The sequence below is a fragment of the Carcharodon carcharias genome, chromosome 3 (assembly GCF_017639515.1).
Source record: "Carcharodon carcharias isolate sCarCar2 chromosome 3, sCarCar2.pri, whole genome shotgun sequence".
Classification (NCBI taxonomy): Eukaryota; Metazoa; Chordata; class Chondrichthyes; order Lamniformes; family Lamnidae; genus Carcharodon; species Carcharodon carcharias.
The window spans coordinates 54,181,158-54,200,614 of NC_054469.1; the positions used below are offsets into that span (position 1 = coordinate 54,181,158).

Below are 19,457 nucleotides of genomic sequence, written 5' to 3' on the forward strand. Positions count from 1 at the left end.
TGTCTTTACAAAGTAGGACACAAATAACATAACAGAAATGTTGGGGAACACAGGGTTTAGTGAGAAGGAGGAATTGAAAGAAATCAGTATTAGTAGGGAAATGGTGTTGGATGGGGAAATTGATGGGATTGGAGGCCGATAAATCCCCAGGGCCTGATAATCTACATCCCAGAGCACTTAAGGAAGTGGCCCTAGAAATAGTGGATGCATTGGTGGTCACCTTCCAAGATTCCATAGACTCTGGAACAGTTCCGACAGATTGGAGGGTAGCTAATGTAACCCCACTATTTAGAAAGGGAATTTGAGAGAAAACAGGGAATTATAGACCAGCCAGCCTCACGTCGGTAGTGGAAAAAATTCTAGAGTCCATTATAAAAGATTTAATAGCTGAGCACTTGGAAAACAGTTGCAGAATTGGACAGAGTTGGTATGGATTTATGAAAATGCTTGATAAATATACTGGAGTTTTTTGAGAATGTAATTAGCAGATTGATATGGGGGAGGCAGTGAATGTGGTTTATTCGGACTTTCAGAAGGCATTCGACAAAGTCCCACAAGAGATTAGTGTATAAAATTAAAGCACATGGGATTGGGGCTAGTGTATTGAAATGGATAGAGAACTGGTTGGCAAACAGGAAACAGGAATAAACGGGTCTTTTTTTGAATGGCAGGCAGTGACTAGTGGGTACCGCAGGGATCGGTGCTGGGATTCAGGGTATATATTAATGATTTAGATGAGGGAACTAAATGTAATATCTCCCAGATTTTGCAGATGATACAAAGCTGGGTGGGAGGGTGAGCTGTGAGGAGGATGCAGACATGCTTCAGTATGATTTTGACAAGCTGAGTGAGTGGGCAAATGCATGGCAGATGCAGTATAATATGGATAAATGTGAGGTTATTCACTTTGGTAGCAAAAACAGGAAGGCAGATTATTATCTGAATGGCTATAAATTGAGAGGGGAATGTGCAACGAGGCCTGGGTGTCCTCGTACGCCAGTCACTGAAGGTAAGCATGCAGGTGCAGCAGGCGGTGAAGAAGGTAAATAGTATGTTGGCCTTCATAGCCAGAGGATTCGAGGACAGGAGCTGGGATGTCTTGCTGCAATTATACAGGGCCTTGGTGAGACCACACTTGGAATATTGTGTGCAGTTTTGTCTCCTTATCTGAGGAAGGATGTTCTTGATATTGAGCGAGTGCAAAGCAAGTTTACCAGACTGATTCCTGAGATGGCAGGACTGACATCTGAGGAAAGACTGAGTCAGTTAGGATTATATTCGCTGGAGTTCAGAAGAATATGGGGGGATCTCATAGAAACCTATAAAATTCTAACAGGACTAGGCAGGGCAGATGCAGGAAGGAAGTTCCTGATGGTAGGGGAGTCCAGAACCAGGGGTCACAGTCTGAGGATACAGGGTAGACCATTTAGGACTGAGATGAGAAGAAATTTCTTCACCCAGAGAGTGGTGAGTCAATGGAATTCACTACCACAGAAAGTAGTTGAGGCAAAAACATTGTATGTTTTCAAGAAGGAGTTAGATATAGCTCTTGGGGTGAAGGGGATCAAGGGATATGGGGAGAAAGCTGGAGCAGGCTATTGAGTTGGATGATCAGCCATGATCATAATGAATGGCGGAGCAGGCTCGAAGGGCCAAATGGGCTACTCTTCCTATTTTCTATGTTTCTATGTTATATGTAAAGTAGGAAATTGCAAAGGTGTGTGCCATCCACAAAACACAGTAGAAATTCAATCCAAACAATCACTGCCCCATAAATCTACTCTGGATCATCAGCAAAGTCATTGATAGTGTTGTTGAGAGCGCTATCAAGCCGCACTTAATCGTCAAAAACCTGCTTATCAGTAGAAAATGCTGGAAAAACTCAGCAGGAATGGCAGCATCTGCAGAGAGAGCAACAGAGGGTGGAATCGTCCCAGACTTGCACTAAGTGCGGTGGTGGGTGGGAGAAACAATGTTTTTCCCACCAGCTACAATGGTGGCTTCTCACACCATATCGTCTCAATCCCACTGCATTAATTATGCATTCCCAGGAAACATGCTGTTTCAATGGCAAGTGGGCTCATTCGCCCGCCACGCCATCACCTTGCTGCTTCCTCATGCCGGGCGCCATATTTAAAGTGCAGCCACACACCTCTCTGTGCTTCCAGTCCAAGACTGCCGCATAGAAAACATGGCCCTACAAGGCAAGAAGATTTAATGACGTGTCCCTGGAGCACCTTTTGGATGCTGTGGAGGCCCACCGTGATGTCCTCTACCCTGGCTCTGGCCACAGGATGGACAGCAACATCACCAATCTGGCTTGGGAGGCAGTGGCAATGGTGGTCGGCGCTAATGCCCTGCAAAAGAGAGCAGCCATCCAGTGCCAAAAGAGGATAAATGATCTCCTCCATTCCGCCAGGGTAAGTCACTCTTTTTATCACTCTCAACTCTCTCACTCTCAAACTTATCACACATCCACAGGGACAACACCACTTAACTTTCGCACATGCCCTCTTGTCTTCCTCAGACTCATATCCTCTGGAGCTCACGTCCTCAACCTGTCCAAATCTTCGCTCACCACACAAACATTCCATGCAGTGCCATGTATCCTGTTCATGCTCTCTCCATTTGTTTTCATGCAGGAGAAGCTCACATCAGCAGGGAGAGGTCACAGACCCGGGATGGAGTGGCCCACATTAGGCCCATCACTCCCTTTTACAAGCGTGCTATTGTGCTGACTGGTGAGGACATGGACTGTGCTTACGGAAAGGGTGAGGTTGGTGGCAAACGCCCATATGAGGATCCTGCACCACATGATCCCTCTCTCAATTCAAATGTGAGTCCTCTCTCTCCTGCCTTTGACTGCACTGTCATGCATTAATTACTTTAGTACTTGGTTCTACTTTGGTTCACAAGGAACTCTGCCAAACAACTGACACCCTTAGTCAGCCAGTCCCTCAGCTCCATCGATGTCCTCACCTCCAGTCAAGAGAAGTTCTCCTCCATTGAAAAGCTGGAAATAAGCAGCCTGGAAGACCCATCACAGAGGCAAGTGTGAGGTCTGAGTCAGATGATGAACCTCTGGATTTGGCCTTCCAACTCATCTTGGAGAGTCAACTGAAGGTGGGGGGGACATCAAACAGAGCTGATAGAAGCACTCAACAGAGTGGCACACGAGTCGGAGGAGCGTATCTGCCTGTTCTCTGATAAAGTGGTGCCCACATGTGTGCATATGGGGGCCTCCATGGGGAGGAAAGCGGATGCCACAGAGACTCTGATCCAGCAAAATGAGGAGATGTGTGCAGACCTGCAGTCCATCGCAGGAGCCATGGATGAGTTCCTGCAATGGTGATGCGAGGAAGAAAGGGGGCACCTCTCCCAGGTGCTCTTTTCCCTTGTGGAGTCAGGCCGTGGCCCCCAGGCACCCAAAGGGAGGAGGAGCAGCAGCTGGACGCCCCTGGGTCATCCACTCAGGAATCTCAAAGGCTGTCCTCTCTCTCCAAGTCCCCTTTGCCTGTGGCCCCCTCCTTCTGTCACCACAGAGGTAGCAGCTGGCCCACAGGAGGATAGCCAAAGCAAACCAGGGCCTCCCAAGGGCTCGGCTCTCCAGAAGGCCCACGCCGAAGTCATCAGAGGCAACAGGGCCAACCACTGCACAGGCTGTCTCCACCCCTGCCATGAATATCAGGGAAGCAACTAGAAGTCTAAGGCATTCAAAAGTTAAGAAATCCTGGTCAGAGTTGGTTGCATGGGTGAACATATTTTGTCACTTTACTATCTGGAAATATATTCACTTTCACTGAATAATGTGTAATGGTATATTTCAGCTTCATCCACTGTATTTCCACCCCGCACCGCCCCCCCTCCACACACACACACAACCTGTTCAGCTGCATGTAGCCGGCTGACGAATGATTCAACAGAAAGGCGTGTGTGTGACAGGGCCTTTTGGAGCCTGGTGCAAGCATCTCCCATGCAGATCCTTCCCATTTTACACTCATCTGTGTCCTGAGCATTTTCAATGTTTCCTGCTGGGGTTTGCTTTCAGTTGACCATGTGAACTGACCTTCATCTCCGCCCACCCACTGATCACACTCGCATGCAGCACCTGATCATACCCACCACAACTCATTTCACTTTCGACTTAGCCTACATGGTAGTAATACAGTTTTCTTCCGCTCCCCCATCCTTTCCCCTCACCCAGTCACCCATTTCCTTTCCCCAATCGCTGTTCACCCCCGGCATCACCTTCACCTCCCCTCCATGACCTACTACCAAATCCTTTTCAGTTCTGTTGAAGGGTCATGAGGACTGGAAACATCAACTTCGTTCTTCTCCGCCGATGCTGCCAGACCTGCTGAGTTTTTCCAGGTATTTCTGTTTTTGTTTTGGATTTCCAGCATCCGCAGTTTTTTGTTTTTACCTTTTCTTTCAGGGATGTCCAGGTGAACATGCACATTTTCTTTCTTTCCCAAAAATCCCACCCCCATCCACATTAACCTCCCCACCTCATCCTTCGCACCCTCAGGGTACATGCCTGCCTCCGAGTCCGCACCAACCACCCTCGCTGACCCTTCTACCAATACTATCAAATTCTCACCCTCTCACTCTACCGCCACACCCTGCCCTCAGTTATTCTCACCATTCCCTCGTACCACGCCCACCCTCAGTTCGCTTCCCAGGAGGCGGTCATAGACCTATCAGAGCCCTCCCTTGCACGTTCACCTGGATAGCACTCCCCCACCACCTGGGACTCCTTTCCCCTCCAGAATCTCCACGCACCCCACTCCCCCCCCCCCCACCCCCCCGCCCCACCCAATTGGATAGAGGATACAAGTGACATCCTAAAAGTAGCTACAAATCAGGAAATAGAAGGGAGGGAGGAACTCAGGAAAATTACAATCATCAGAGAAGTGATATTGAGTAAATTGTTGCAGCTGAGGGCTGACAAGTGCATGAGTCCTGATGGACTTCATCCTAGGGTCTTAAAAGAAGTGGCTCATGAGATAGCTGATGCGTTGGTTTTAATTTTCTGAAACTCCCTGGATTCGGGGAAGGTCCCATTAGATTGGAAGATAACAAATGTAACTCCATTATTCCAAAAGGGAAGGAGACAGAGCAGGAAACTACAGGCCAGTTAGCTTAACATCTATTATAGGGAAAATGTTAGAAGCTCTTATTAAAGAAGCCATAGCAGGGCACTTGGATAAGTTCAAGGTAATCAGGCAAAGTCAACATGGTTTTGTGAAAAGGAAATCATGTTTAGCCAATTTATTGGAGTTCTTTGTGGAAGTAGCAGATGTTGTAGATAAAGGGGAACCGGTGGATGTACGTAGATTTCTAGAAGGCATGTGATAAAGTGCCACATCAAAGGTTATTGCATAAAATAAAAGCTCATGGCATAGGGGGTAACATATTGGCAGGGATAGAAGATTAGCTGGCTAACAAGAAGCAGAGGGTAGGCATAAATGGGTCTTTTTTCAGGTTGGCGAGATGTAACGAGTGGTCTGCCACAGAAATTAGTGCTGGGACCTCAACTGATTACAATTTATATAAATGACTTGAATGAAGGGATAGATGGGATGGTTGCTAAATTTGCTGATGACACAAAGATAGGTAGGAAATTAAGTTGTGAAGAAAACAAAAGGAGGCGATAAAAGGATATAGGTAGGTTAAATGAGTGGGCAAAGATCTGACAAATGGAGCATAATGTGGGGAAAATATGAAATTGTTCATTTTGGCAGGAAGAATAAAAGAGAAGTGTATTATCTAAATGGTGAGAAATTTCAGAGCTCCGAAATGCAGAGGGATCTGGGTGGCTTAGTACATAAACTCACAAAAGGCTAGCATATGGGTACAGAAAGTAATTAGGAAAGCGAATAGAATTTTTTTAAATTCATTCAGAGGATGTGGGCTATGCTGGCTGGGCCAGTATATTTTGCCCATCCCTAGTTGCCCTTGAGAAGGTGGTGGTGAGCTGCCTTCTTGAACTGCTGCAGTCCATGTGGTGTAGATGCACTCTCAGTGCTGTTAGGGAGTTCCAGAATTTTGACCCAGCAACAGTGAAGGAATGGCGATATATTTCCAAGAATGTTATCATTTATTGCTAGCGGAATTGAATACAAAAGTAGGGAGGTTACGCTTCAATTATACAGAGCCCTAGTGAGACCACATCTGGAGTAGTGCGTACAGCATTGGTCACCTTATTTAAGGAACAATGTAAATGCATTGGAACCAGTTCAGAGAAGGTTTACTGGACTAATACCAGGAATGGGCAGGTTGACTTATGAGGGAAGATTGGACAGGCTAGGCTTGTATCTGCAGGAGCTTAGAAGGGAAAGAGGCGACTTCTTTGAAACATATAAGATCCTGAGGGGTCTTGACAGGGTGGTTTCGGAGAGGACGTTTCCTCTTGTGGGAGAATCTAGAACTAGGGGTCACCATTTAAAAATAAGTCGTCACCCATTTAAAATGGAGATGAGGCAATTTTTTCTTTGAGGTTCATGAGTCTTTAGAACTCTCTTCCTGAAAAGGCAGTGGAAGCAGAGTCTTTGAATATTTTTAAGACAGAAGTGAATAGATTTTTGGTAAGCAAGAGGGTGATAGGTTATCGGGGGTAGGCAGGATGCAGATTTGAGGTTACTATCAGATCAGACATGATCTAACTAAATGGTGGAGCAGGCTTGAGGGGCTGCTCTTGTTCCTTGCTCATATGGAACTCTTTCCAGTCCCAACACCCGCTCCCCCCCCCCACCCTGGACTCACCCCCACTTAGTGCTTCACCCCGCCACCACCTTAGTCCTTCCCCTTCCTGACTCCTTCCTTCAGCCTTACTACTTCCTCCAGTCCTACTCCCTCCCCCTTGGTCCCCCCTCCTCCGAACACCTTCCTCCCCCTGGACTCCCTCCCCTCTCTCCGCACTCCTTCCCCCTCCCCAACCTCCTTCCCTTACACCTTCCTTACATCTGTCTCCCCAGTTGATGTCTTCTCACCTGTTACCGCCTCCTCCCCCGTCATAAAACTGATATTTGGCTTTCTCGCTATTTTGTCTGCTCTCGCCGCCAAACACGCCCAACGCCAGCAAGCACAGAAAACTCCACCCAGAGTTAACGTTTCGAGTCTGTATGACTCATCTTCAGAATCTTGTGAAGAAAAGTCAAAAGGACTCGAAACGTTAACTCTGTTTCTCTCTCCACAGATGCTGTCAAACCAGCTGAGATTTTCCAGCATTTTGTTGTTTTGCTTACAACTGCTTGTTAATACTCAGTTTCAATTTGGCCAGGACTGCTCAGCTCCAGGCCTCATTACATCCTTGGCCCAAACACGGACGAAAGAGTTGAATTTCAGATGTAACATAAGAGTGACTATCCTTGGCATCAATGGACGTCAATATCCAACTGCCCAATATTGGGGAGGTGGTGGAGTAGTAGCGTTGTCACTGGACTAGTATTCCAGAAACCCAGAGTTATGCTCTGGGGAACTGGGTTTGAATCCCACCACAGCAGATGGTGAAATTTGAATCCAATAAAAATCTGAAATTAATGATGACCACGAAACCATTGCCAATTGTCAGAAAAACCCACCTGGTTCACTAATATCCTTTAGGAAAGGAAATCTGCCACCTTTACCTGGTGTGGCCTACATATGTCTCCAGACCAACAGCAATATAGTTGACTCTTAAATGCCCTCTGAACAAGGCCAGTTAGGGATCAGCAATAAATGCTGGCCTAGCCAATGGCACCCACATCCCGTGAATGGATTAAAAAAAAAATTCTCGAAGATATCAATGGACTGGTCAGATAGGCAAAAGAAAGTGGCAAATGGCATTCAGTCCAGAGAAAGGTGAGGTGATGCATTTGGAGGTCAAACAAGACAAAGGGAGGATTGAGAGGAAGTTAGGGAATGTCCACAGGTCCTTGAAAGTGGCAGGTCAGGTGAAGAAGGCATATGGAATTCTTTCCATTTATTAGTTGAGGCATAGGATATAATAGCAGGGAGGTTATGCTGGACCTAAATAAAATATTAGTTAGACCACAACAGAATACTGTGTGCAGTTCTCATCACCTCATTATAGAAAGGATGTAATTGCATTAGAGAAGGTACTGAGGAGATTTACATGGATGTTGCCAGGCCTAGAAAATTGCAGCTATGAGGAAAGATTGGATAGCCTGGGGTTGTTCTGTTTGGAACAGAGATAGCTTAAGGGACAATTGATCTATATGAGCAAAATTATGAGGGGCCTGGATAGAGCGGATGGGGAGGACATATTTACTTTAGTTGAGAGGTCAGTGCTAGGGGGCATTGATTTAAAGTGATTGGTAGAAAGATTAGAGGGGAGATGAGGAAAACCTTTATCATCCAGAGTGCTGTGGGGGTCTGTAACTCACTGCCTGAAAGGGTAGGAGAGGCAGTAGTGGCAAGTAACATTTGCTTTACAGAAGTGCCAGGCAATGGCCATCTTCAACAAGAGTATCTAACCATCGCTCCTTGACATTCAATGGCATTACCATCGCTGAATCCCCCACTAGCAACATCCTTGGTGTTACAAAAACAGAATTACCTGGAAAAACTCAGCAGGTCTGGCAGCATCGGCGGAGAAGAAAAGAGTTGACGTTTCGAGTCCTCAGAACTTCTGTTGAAGGGTCATGAGGACTCGAAACGTCAACTCTTTTCTTCTCCGCTGATGCTGCCAGACCTGCTGAGTTTTTCCAGGTAATTCTGTTTTTGTTTTGGATTTCCAGCATCCGCAGTTTTTTGTTTTTATCCTCAATGTTACTATTGGCCAGAAACATAAATACTGTGGCTACAAGAGCAGATCAGAGGCTAGGAATCCTGCAGCGAGAAACACACCTCCTGACTCCCCAAAGTCTGTCCACCATCTACAAGGCACAAGTCAGGAGTGACTTGCCTGGATGAGTGCAGCTCCAACAACACAAGAAATTTGACACCATCCAGGACAAAACAGCCCGCTTGATTGGCTTCCCATTCACAACAATTCACTTCCTCCACCACCGACACAGTGGCAGCAGTGTACCATCTACAAGATGCACTGCAGGAACTTATCAAGCCTCCTTAGAAAGCACCTCCCAAATCCATGACCACTACCCTCTAGAAAGACAAGGGCAGCAGACAGATGGGAGGTGGTGGCACCCCATCCAACCATCTTAAATGTTCACTCCCTCCACCATTTTCACAAGTGGCAAAAGTGTATTATCTACAAGATGCACTGCAGTAACTGACCAAGGCTCCCGCAACCTTTACCACTAGACGGACAAGGACACCTGCATAGGAACACTACCACCTCCAGCTCCCTGCCCCTAAGCCACACACCATACTGACTTTGAATTATATCGTTGTTCTTTCACTGTAACTGGTTAAATCCTGGAACTCCCTTTCTAACAGCACTGTGGGTGTACCTACACCACCACGGACTGCAGCAGTTCAAGAAAGTGGCTTACCACCACCTTCTCAAAGTCATTTAGGGATTGGCAATAAATGCTGGCCTGGCCAGCAACGCCTACATCCAGTGAAAGAATAAAAAGCATCTCACCTTATTCCACCCCAATTATCTCCCCTTCTAAATCCTTGTTCTCTACCACCTATTCAAGTAACATGCCATGTTTCTCACTGAGCTATCTTTGTACCTTTTCTGTCAGCCTCTGTGCTGTGTATTCTCACCCAGAGTGATTTTAATCTCAACTCATTATGCCCTTTGTCCTCTGAGTTCACTGCCATCCTATCCCGTCTTAATCTCTCCCTAAATGTAAACTCCCCTGTCCATATTCATGGTCGCCCTTCAAGCCACTTACCATCCTGACTTGGACATATATCACCATTCCTTCACTGTCATTGGGTCAAAGTCCTACAACTCCCACCCTAACACCACATGGACTGCAGCAGTTCAAGCAGGCAGCTCATCACTGCAAGGCCACTGGGGCAATAAATATTGGCTTAGGCAACAAAGCCCACATCCCGTGAAAGATTTAAAAAAAAAATGGAATTAACAATAAATGCTACCTTTGCCACATTCCAAAAAGAGAATTAAAAAAGGTGACCATGAATATGGAACGGGAAATCTATATTTAGGGATAAATTAAGAGGGGTTAGGATGGCAATGAACTTAGAGGACAAAGGGCATGATGAGTTGAGATTAAAATCACTGTGGGTTAGAACATATGGCAGAGGCTGACTGAGGAAAAGTACAAAGATAGCTCAGTGAGAAACATGGCATGTTACTTGAATAGGTGGTAGAGAACAAGGATTTAGAAGGGAAGATAATAGGGGTGGAATAAGGTGAGATACTTTTTATGCTTTCACTGGATGTAGGCATTGCTGGCCAGGCCAGCATTTATTACCAATACCTAAATGACTTTGAGAAGGTGGTGGGAAGCCACTTTCTTGAACTGCTGCAGTCCATGGTGGTGTCGGTACACCCATAGTGCTACTAGGAAGAGAGTTCCAGGATCTTGACCCAGTTACAGTGAAAGAACGACAATATAATTCAAAGTCAGTATGGTGTGCGGCTTGGAAGCGGGCAGCTGGCAGATGGTAGTGTTCCTATGCATCTGCTGTCCTTGTCCTTCTAGGTGGTAAAGATCGCAAGAGCCTTGGTCAGTTACTGCAGTGCATCTTGTAGATAATACACACTTCTGCCATTGTGTCAATGGTGGAGGGAGTGAATTTTTAAGGTGGTGGATGGGTTGTCAACCAAGCGAGCTGTTTTGTCCTGGATGGTATGGATCTTCTTGAGTGTTGTTGATGCTGCACTCATCCAGGCAAGTGCAGAGTACTCCATCACACTCCTGACTTCTGCTTTGTAGATGGTGGACACGCTCTGGGGAGTCATAAAATGACCCATTGCAGAATTCCAGCCTCTCTCCTGCTCTTGTAGCCACAGCCTTTATACAGCTGGTCCAGTTCAGTTTCTGGTCAATGGTAAGCCCCCAGAATGTTGGTAGTGGGGTATTCAGTGATGATAATGCCAAGGGCAGATGGTTAGAGTCGCTCTTCTTGGAGATGGTCATTGCCTGGCACCTGTGTGGCACGAATGTAACTTGCCACTTATCAGCCCAAGCCTGAATGTTGTCAGGATTGCTTCAGTATCTGAAGAATCACAAATGGTACTGAACATTATGCAAAAATTAGCAAACATCCACACTTCTGACCTTATTATGGGGGAAAGGTGAAGCAGCTGAAGATGGTTGGGCCTAGGACACTACCCTGAGGAACTCCTGCACTGATGTCATGGAACTGAGTTGATTGATTTCCAAAAACCACCTTCCTTTGTGCTAGGTATGACTCCACCCAGTGGACAATTTCCCCCCTGATTCCCATTGACTTCAGTTTTACTGGGTCTCCTTGATGCCACTCTGGGTCAAATGTTGCTTTGATATCAGGGGCAGTCACTCTCATCCTACCTCTTTAATTCAGCTCTTTTGCCCATGTTTGTACTAAGGCTGTAACAAGGTCAATGGCTGAGTGGCAGAACCCAAACTGAATGTCAATGAGCAGGTTATTACTGAGTATGTGCCACTTAATAGCACTGTTGACAACTCCTGTCATTACTTTAGTGATGATCAAGAGTAGACTGATAGGGCAATAATTGGCCGGGTTGGATTTGTCCTGCTTTTTGGGGCATGACATATCTGGGAAGTTTTCCACATTGCCAAGTAGATGGCAGTGTTGTAGCTGTAATGGAACAGCTTGACCAAGGGGCACAGCTAGGTCTGGAGCAAAAGTCTTCAGTACTGTTGCTGGGATGTTGTCAGGGCCCATAGCCTTTGCAGCATCCAGTGCCTTCAGTCATTTCTTGCTATCACGTGGAGTGAATCAATATAGCTGAAGACTGACATCTGTGATGTTGGAGACCTCAGGAGGACACCTGGCACTTCTGGCTGATGATAGTTGCAAATGCTTGAGCCTTGTCTGGGCTCTCTATCATTGGGAATGGGGATATCTATGAAAACCTCTCCATAGTTGTTTAATTGTTCACCCCCATTCTTGACTGGATATGGCAGGACTGCAGAGCTTAGATCAAATCCATTGGTAATGGGATCACTACTCATGCCCCTAGTTTATATGTTTGTATTGTAGGATGTTATATGCTGCTTGACATGTGTGTGGTCCTGTATTGTAGCTTCTCCAGCCTAGTACTGGTCCCAGCATACCCTCCTGCACCCTTCATTGAACCAGGGTTTATTTCCCCAACTTGTTGGTAACAGTAGAGCGGGGGATATGCTGGACCATGAAGTTGTAGATTATGATTGAATACAATTTGGTTGATGGCCCACAGTGCCTCATGGATGCCCAATTTTGAGTTGCTAAGTCTGTTTGAAATCTATCCCATTTAGCATGGTGGTAGTGCCACACAACACGATGAAGAGTATCCTCAATGTGAAGCCAGGACTTGTCACTTTTACCAATACTGTCATGGACAGATGAATCTGCGACTGGTAGGTTAGTGAGGACGAAGTCAAGTAGGCTTTTCCCTTTTGTTGGTTCCCTCACCACCTGCCACAAACCCAATTCAGCAGCTACATCCTTTAGGACTCAGCCACCTCGGTCAGTACTGGTGCTACTGAGCCACTCTTAGTGATTCTGCAGCTGAGGAGGGATGTCAATTAAGAGGTTTCCTTGCCCCTTTTTGACCTGATGGCTTGAGACTTCATTGGCTTTGGAGACAATGTTGAGGACTCTCAGGACAACTCCCTCCTGATGGTGTACCACTGTGCCACCATTTCTGGCGGGTCTGTCCTGCTGGTGGGACAGGACATATCCAGGAATGGGGATATCTAGAACAGTGCCTGTAAGGTATGAATCCATGAATGTGACTACGTCAAGCTGTTGCTTGACAAGTGTGTGGGACCGGTCTCCCAATTTTGGCACAAGCCAAGATATTACTAAGGAGGACATTGCAGGGTCAACAGGGATAGGTCAATGCTGGGTGGTCCATCTGATTTCATTTCATTTTGACTTTTTTGTAGTGGTTCAATTCAACTGAATGGTTTGCTAGGCTATTTAAGAATTAGCCACATCACTGTGGGTCTGGGGTCACATGTAGGACGACCAGATAAGGGTGGCAGATTTCCTTTCCTAAAAGCCATTAGTGAACCAGGAGGGTTTCACGACAATCAACAATAGTTTCATGCTCACCATTAACGAGAGGCATTTGATTTCAGATTTTTATTGAATTTAAAATCCACCAGCTGCTGTGGTAGGAATTGAACTCATATGCCAGGGCATTATCCTGGGCCTCTGGATTGTTGGTCCAATGACACTGCCGCTGTACCACCACCTCCCCAAATGAGGACAAAGTGCCAGAGGAGTAGGTAGACAGACCAAGGTGTGATTTGGTGACGGAGACTAACATCACCAACACAGTGATCTGAATAGAGAAATGGTAAAAGAAACAGCCATGCAGGAATGCTTCATTATATCCGACAGCCATGTTTTGGTCAAGACCAGGGTTCCTCTGCAATTATCCAGTCTGCTTATGGATGGCAAAGATGTTCAGAAGCAAGCAGACATTCTGGAGGAAGAGAGGTGATAGTTAATCTGTTGGCAGAATCCACGGTGTCACAGTTGGGAGCATTAAGTGGGCCAGGAAGGTAATTGGGAAGATGAGCCCCAGCAAGCATGCTGGATGGGAAGTTTGGTGAGAGAGTAGGATGGGGAAATTTGGACTGCTGCTCGTAAGGAGGCAGAGGCTGCCAAAAGATGCATGTGGGAAGCTGTGCACTTATCAAAGAGTCTGAGATTGTGTTTGGAGAGTAGGAAGGTATAGGAGTTCTGCAGAGTTGAGGTGGGGATTTGCTTCAGGGAAGCAGAATACTCATGGAGCGACATGAAAGGATGCATGGTGACAGAAGAAAGAGGCCTAGAGCATTAAAGGGAAAGGAGGAAAAAGAGGAAAATAGAAGTGATATGCTGTAGGGCAATCCAACAGCTTTTTAAAATTTATGTACCCCATTAAATGATTGCAGAACCTGCTCTTATTGATTTGATGTTTTGTATTTTAAACTCTGGATGGACCTCATGAATTGTTCCCACTAATTCAGTGTTTTTATATTCATTCAGTAACTTATAGTTTTACCTGTAGAACAATGTAACTGGCTGTGGTGTGGATCCTGTGTGCAGAGTTCATCAGGTGGTAGAGACACGGAGTAGAGAGGACATTGGGATGAGGGGAGAATAATCTTAACCAAAAGTATCATCAGTGAGACTCATATATATTGAACTTTTTATTAATAAAAAGGACTAGGGATATAAAATAAATGCACACTGACATGCCAGGGCATGTCATTAAGCTGGTGGCCCAGATTGATTACACCATTCTATCTGCAACAACCCTCAAAGACAATGACTCCCCTGGGAAGATGTAAATGGCTTTCTTCCTGCCTTACCTGAGCTAAGGTATCCCAAACAAAGGACATTTGTTACTAGTATGCACCACCTCACCCCTTGTTAACAGGAAATGGCCATATGGGAGGTGCACGTGAAGGGGGTGGTGAGGTGCCAGAAATGAATCACCCAAGGTACTGAAGGCCAATCAGATAACCCATTTCGGGGTTTTGCCTTATTTGTCAAAGGGAAAAGGGGCTGGAGTCAGAAAAAGGGTTTAAAAGTTACAGCCCAAGAAGACATCGACACTATAGTCGAAGGATAGTGGCCTGGTCAGTCACTGAAAGATGTGCGGAGACGTCACCTGGTGGGCCAACCAGCTGAAGTGTGTACTCATGCATGCAGGATCGCCAAGAACCTTATAGTGAGTATCACTGTCACTTAGTGGATAAATAATGCTTTTCCACCTGAAGTAGAAATTGCATCGAAGCCTGGTTTTGTCAATGATACCCAAGCTCTGGGTTATAGGGTAGTGAGACCCCCCATTCAAGTGTCTTACAGTGCTTGTATCTAGAGCAGCAGCCAAAACATGCATGCACGTGCACACAGGAAAGTCAAGTTACATGAGCATGGTTACGTACCAAGATTAGGACAGATATGTCTGAGTAACAAACTGAAAAAGCTAGGAGCCAATAGAAAGAAATTCAAAGTTAAAGTCAGACAGACCATGGTGGAGTAAGGTTGACGACAATAGGGTAGATTCAGCTAGGAACATGGATGAACTGAGGTATGGGGCCAGAACTTCCAAGCAGTAGCTTCTTTTTACTTACACTGGAATGCAGCTGTACCTTTCTTACCTGAACTTCCAACTCAGGCTGATTGGGAAAAGTGTAGTGCAGCAGTTTCTCAAGGCCTTCAGTCAAGTGCAGCAGAGTAAGGGGGAGTGAAGCCACGCCTCATTTTTTACGCCACGAGCTGCTATAAAGCAGATAAGTTTAAAGCTCCCAGTCACTTTGAGAAGCCAGGGAGAAGGTAAGTCTATAAGGTAAGTGGGTAGGATGGGGTGGGTGGGGGGTCAGGTGGTCAGTGGGGTGGGGGTTGAGTGGTCTATGGGGGAGAGTTGGGCTTTTTGTATTTGCTCACGGGACTAGGCCAGCATTTATTGCCCATCCCTAACTGCCGATGAAAAGTTGCTGGTATGCTGCCTTCTTGAACTGCTGCAGTCCATGTGTTTTAGGAACGCCACAGTGCTGTGATGTAGGGAGTTCCAGGATTTAATCCAGCGATAGAGAACGAACAGTGATATAGTTTCAAGTCAGGATGGGGTGTGACTTGGAAGGGAACTTGCAGGTGGTGGTGTTTCCATGCATCTGCTGCCTTTGTCCTTCTAGGTGGTAAAAGTCGCATGTTTGGAAGGTGCTGCTAAAGGAACCTTGGTAAGTTTCTACAGTGCACCTTGTAGATGGCACACACTGCTCCCACTGTGCATTGGTGGTGGAGGAGGGAGTGAATGTTTAAGGTGGTGGATGTGATGCGAATCAAGCAGGCTGCTTTGTCCTAGAAGCTGGTGGGCTTCTTGAGTGTTTTTGGTGCTGCATTCATCCAGGCAAGTGGAAAGTATTCTATCACTCTCCTGACTTGTGCCTTGTAGATGGTGGACAGGCTTGGGGAGTCAGGAGGTGAGTTACTCTCTGCAGAATTCCCAGCCTCTGGCCTGCTCTTGCAGCCACTGTATTTAAATGGCTAGTCTGGTTCAGTTTCTGGTCAATGTCTGTTGGCATCGCCATTGCTGAAACAATGAATGTAAAGGGGAGATGGTTAGATTATCTATTCTTGGAGATGGTCATTGCCTGGCACTTGTGTGACATGAACGCTTCCCACTTATAAACCCAAGCCTGAATATTGTCCAGGTCTTGCTGCATATAGATATGGTCTGCTTCTGTATCTGAGGAGTCACGAATGGTACTGAACATTATGCAATCATCCATGAACATCCCCACTTCTGACCCTATAATGGAGGGAAGGTCATTGATGAAACAACTGAAGATGGTTGGGCCGAAGACACTACCCTAAAGAACGCCTGCAGCGATGTCCCAGGACTGAGATGATTGAGCTCCAACAACCACAACTATCTTCCTTTGTGCTAGGCATGACTCCTAACCAGTGGGGGTTTCCCCCTGATTCCCATTGACTTCAGTATTTCTAAAGCTACTTGGTGCTACACTCAAGTCAAATGCTGCCTTAATGTCATGGGCAGTCACACTCACCTCACCTCTTGAGCTCAGCGAGCAAGTGATGGCTGAGTAAGTGCCACTTGATAGCAGTGTCGACGACACTTTCCATCACTTATCTGATGATCGAGAGTAGACTGCTGAGGCGGTAATTGGCTGGATTTTTCTTGCTTTTTGTGGACAGGACATACTTAGGCAAATCTCCACATTGCTGATAGATGGTAGCGTTGTCACTGTACTGGAACAGTTTGGCTAGGGGCATGGCTAGTTTTGGAGTACAGTCTTCAGTACTATTGCCAGAATGTTGTCAGGGCCTATAGCCTGTACAGTATCCAGTGCTTTCAGCTGTTTCTTGATACCACAAGGAGGGTATTGAATTGGCTGAAGACTGGCATCTATGATGCTGGAGACCTCCAGAGGAGGCCAAGATGGATCACCCACAGCTCTTTTGGCTGAAGATGACTGCAAATGCTTGAGCCTTTTCTTTTGGAGTAATGTGCTCAACTCCCCAATCTTTTGAGGATGGAGATATTTGTGGAGCCTCCTCCAGTTAGTTGGTTAATTGTCTACCACCATTCACGACTTGATGTGGCAGGATTGCAGAGCTTAGATCTGACCCATTGGTTGTGAGATCGCTCAGCTTTATCTATTGCATGCTGTTTCCTTGGCATGCAAGCAGTTGCCTGTTGTGGCTTCACCTTGTTGACACTTCATTTTTCAGTATCATTGGTGTTGCTCCTGTCGTGCCCTCCTGCATTCGTGTTTTTCTGCTGCTGCTGATGGCCGACAGTGCCTCATGAATACCCAGTATCGATGTGCTATATCTGATCCAAATCCCATTTAGAATTGTGGGTCTCCATAACGTGAAGCTGGAACTATGTCTCCACAAGGACTGTGCTGCGGTCACTCCTACTGATACTGTCATGGTCGGATGCATCTGCGGCAGGCAGGCTGGTGAGGATGAGGTCAAATAGGTTTTTCCCTCTTGTTAGTTCCCTCACCACGTGCTGAAGGCCCAGGCTAGCAGCTATGTCCTTTAAGACTCAGCCAGCTTGACCAGTAGTGGTGCTACCAAACCACTCTTGGTGATGGACATTGAAGTCCCCCACATAGAGAACATTCTGTGCACTTGCCACCCTCCATGGTGTTCAACATGGAGGAGTGTTGATTGAGGAGGGGGGGATGGTGGCAGATTTCCTGGCTCATATTTAACCCAATGCCATGAGCCTTCATGGAGTCCAGTTTTGATGTTGAGGACTCACAGGCCAATCCTGTCACCACTGTGCCGCCACCTCTGCTGGGTCTATGGGACAGGATATACCCAAGGATGGTGATGGTGGTGTCTGGGATATTGTCTATAAGGTATGATTCCATGAGTATAACCATGTCAGGCTGTTGCTTGACTATTCTGTGGGACAGCTCTTCCAATTTGGCACTAGCCTCCTGATGGTAATGAGGAGATCTTTGCACGATTGACAGGGCTGATTTTGCCATTGACGGTTCCGGTGCCTAGGTCGATGTCTGTTGGGTTTCATTATTCCTTTTTTAGACTTAGTAGAGTTTTTTGATACAACTCCATGGCTTGCTAGGCCATTTCAGAGGGTATTAAAAGGCAGCCACATTGCTGCGGTATGGAGTCAAATGTAGGCCAGACCAGGCAAGGACAGCAGATACCCTTCCCTAAAAGACAATAGTGAACCGGAAGGGTTTTTACCCTTCTTTACCATTAGACTTGCTTTTAATTCCAGATTTCTAAATTGAATTTAAATTTGATCAGCTGCCTTGGTGGGATTTGAATCCGTGTCCATCAGGATTAGCCTGGGCCTCTGGATTACTAGTCCAGTGGCAATACCACTATGCCACCACCTCCCCTGGTAGGTGCAGAGGGTCAAGAGGTTAGTTGGGGTGGGGGATAGTCCTAGGGTCGGGAGGATGGTCAACAACGTAGGGGTTGGTCAGGGTGGGAGGTAGACAGGAATTCAAGATTGTAATTTGGAGGTAGTCCCAAGAGTGGGTCAGGATGAGGGGGGTTGGTCAGTACTATTGTTACCCAGGAGTTAGAAGTGGTTTTAATTTTTCTAACTTTTCCTGGGTAACTATTCTGGTAAGACAGCCATAACCATCTGAAGTCTCTGATGGTTCCCAGTGCAGGGTAATTGCCCATTGGAAGTCGAGAGGCACTGATATAATTCCTGCTCCTACTACATGGTGAATAGGCAGCCTTTTTCTTAAACCAAGAATAACATAGTAAAACAAGTGTAAATGCAATGAGTGGGAAATGTTACATAATCATGGATATATCAAGATAAATATATACCCCAGGAACAAAAGCTGAGACCTGATCATTTTCATGTAATAAAATGTTGCAGAATCTCAGTGCAGAAGAGGCCCATCAAATCTGCACTGACACATGAGAAACACCTGACCTACCTACCTAATCTCATTTACCAGCACTTGGCCCCTAGCCTTGAATGTTATGACATGCCAAGTGCTCATCCAGATACTTTTTTAAAGGATGTGAGGCAACCCACCTCCACCACCCTCCCAGGCAGTGCATTCCAGATCGTCACCACCCTCTGGGTAAAAAAGTTTTTTCTCATGTCCCCCCTAAACCTCCTGCCCCTCACCTTGAACTTATGTCCCCTTGTGACTGACCCTTCAACTAAGAGGAACAGCTGCTCCCTGTCCATGCCTCTCATAATCTTGTACACCTCGATCAGGTCGCCCCTCAGTCTTCTCTGCTCCAGCGAAAACAACCCAAGTCTATCCAATCTCTTTTCATAACTTAAATGTTTCATCCCAGGCAACATCCTGGTGAATCTCCTCTACACCCCCTCCAATGCAATTCAATTATAATCCACCCCTTCTGGAGACAAAATGTTCAAT

The 19,457-nt window shown here is 46.3% G+C and overlaps 1 protein-coding gene across 3 annotated transcripts in view; it reads right to left on the bottom strand.

Annotated features, from left to right (window-relative positions):
• Window positions 1-19,457, bottom strand: part of LOC121275646 (patched domain-containing protein 3-like) — an 82,146-nt gene that overhangs the window by 36,497 nt on the left and 26,192 nt on the right. The window contains exon 3 of one of the 3 annotated variants that reach the window (XM_041183152.1): window positions 15,198-15,318. The exons of the other annotated variants lie outside the window; for them this stretch is intronic. The gene's annotated coding sequence lies outside the window, so the exon portion shown is untranslated. The remainder of the gene's footprint in view (window positions 1-15,197; window positions 15,319-19,457) is intronic. 3 annotated transcript variants of the gene reach the window in all.